Source organism: Octopus bimaculoides, chromosome 17, assembly GCF_001194135.2.
Source record: "Octopus bimaculoides isolate UCB-OBI-ISO-001 chromosome 17, ASM119413v2, whole genome shotgun sequence".
In the NCBI taxonomy this organism is placed as follows: Eukaryota; Metazoa; Mollusca; class Cephalopoda; order Octopoda; family Octopodidae; genus Octopus; species Octopus bimaculoides.
In genome coordinates, this window is record NC_068997.1 from 49,159,601 (window position 1) to 49,161,678 (window position 2,078).

The window sequence follows — 2,078 nt, forward strand, 5'->3', positions numbered from 1 at the left end:
TATATATATATATATATATATATATATATTGTTAACTAGAGAAAAATTGGCGTTATATTCTGAATAGAATACAGATTAGAGCATGGGAAATAAAAACTAAGACGACAAAAACATGATAATGTCAGACATACAGACTTCTGCATACATATACAGACCTCCCAACAACAAATACAGGCAGCTAAATACACACACACACACACACACACACACACACACACGAGCGCATACTTTTATCTCTTGATGAGTTCTTGGGCGATGTTCTGTACATACGACAATTTTAACAACCACGCTGCTTGCTTTCCCCTGTCGGTAAATTGAAATAAAAGGTCACGAAGGAGAGCTGTACCAATACAAAACAGCAATGAGGAGTGGAAAACTATTTTATGATATCGTGGGGCTAGGAGGCGAAAATTGTACGAGAAGTTTCGAAAAATCCCGAAAATATATCGAAAATATCATATTTGACGATCTATATCCTCCGTCTCCCGACCTATATACACGTATGTATGTATGTATGTATGTATGTATGTATGTATGTATCTATCTATCTATCTATCTAGGTATGTATATATAGGATTTTTCTTTTGTTATATTTACTTTACATGAAGTATTACAATGTTACGTTCTTTGATTATCTCCCTTGAAAACATGTTCACCGTTTCCACGTAACCTATGGTGGCGTTTCTGTTTCCAAAGTTTATTTTCGTTTCTTTATTAGTAATTTTACTCGCGTATTTATCTTAAAATGAGCTACTTGGCGGAGGTCTGCGCTCTCCGAGTGCTTTTCTAGTTGTTAATGGTTTGGATGTGGTTCTCAAGAAGGAGCAAGGACTCCTGAAATATACATATGAGCCCATTTGCACCCTTTGTTTTCCATCATCGGTCGCATTGATTTCATTAGTTGTATTCGGATACGAAACGTCGTAACAAATCGGTCCTGGCTTTGATTCTTGGAGAAAACATTAACAAACTAATTTATCCAGTGTTTCTGCTGTTTTAATGGCGTCCATGCGTTCGAAAATAAATTATCATCTTTCTATCTACACCCAGAAAAACGCTAGTAACCTAGGAGTGAAATTTAGGATTTCTCGTTTTTTTTTAAAAATCTATCTTGATAAAACTTTTCTCATCTGGTTTGCACACTATGGCAACATCATCGTTACCTTTTCATTATTCTGTGTAACGTCCTTTGCAATTGTGATATTATCATGTTCACACACATGACAACTTGAATCTGACAACATACACACGCATATTTAGATGTCTGTAAACACACGCACGCGCGCCTACGCAAATGCACTTAACTGGATTTTAACTGGGATACAAGTCTCGATTTGATAGCTTGCTTGATAAATTTCTCCGTAAATAGCCAATAGGATATAAGTGACAACCAATGAGTTTTACGTAAATGATAACTCATGGGACAACTCATTATTCTTTTATAGTTTTATAGTCTTGAGAGTTTCTGTTGTTTTGTTGAGATGACGACACTATTAGACTGGCAATTGGTTCGACCAACCGTGACGAAGAAACTAGAAATCTCAGTCAGCTCATAGAATCAATAACATTTACTCTACTAAATGTGTTAAGTTATATCATTTGTAGATGTTTGTTGTTGACTCCAAAATAACCGAGGCTAGCGAATACATACACGCACACACACAAACGCACAAAATCGCACACACACATATTTCATGATTAGACTATCAGATTTCTACATACCTCGCTGAATACAATGCAAAACAGTTGGCATCACTGGTAAAACAAACATTTATTTTAACCAGAGAGCAAATATAATAAAGCAGTTAGGATAAAAAGTGAGAGTCTCTTACAGCTATTTCTAGAATAGCTAAATATGTGGATCATGATATTGAATAAGGATTCCACAGAAGCTGAGTATTCCGTGATGGGAGAGAGAAGTAAGAAATATAGGAGGGGGAAGGTAAAGAGGACCAAAGTCTTCTGTAGAAGAGCGTAGGCTCGAAACGTTAAAGACTTTCTCAATTCCCGAGCGTTATGCTAATACATCTATTTGTTTTTAGCACCACCTGTCTTCGTCTGTTGTTTTTTGTGAATTC

The 2,078-nt window shown here is 36.0% G+C and overlaps 1 protein-coding gene across 2 annotated transcripts in view; it reads right to left on the reverse strand.

Annotated features, from left to right (window-relative positions):
- LOC106881494 (uncharacterized) overlaps positions 1-2,078 on the reverse strand; it is a 20,746-nt gene that overhangs the window by 9,293 nt on the left and 9,375 nt on the right. The window lies entirely within an intron of this gene.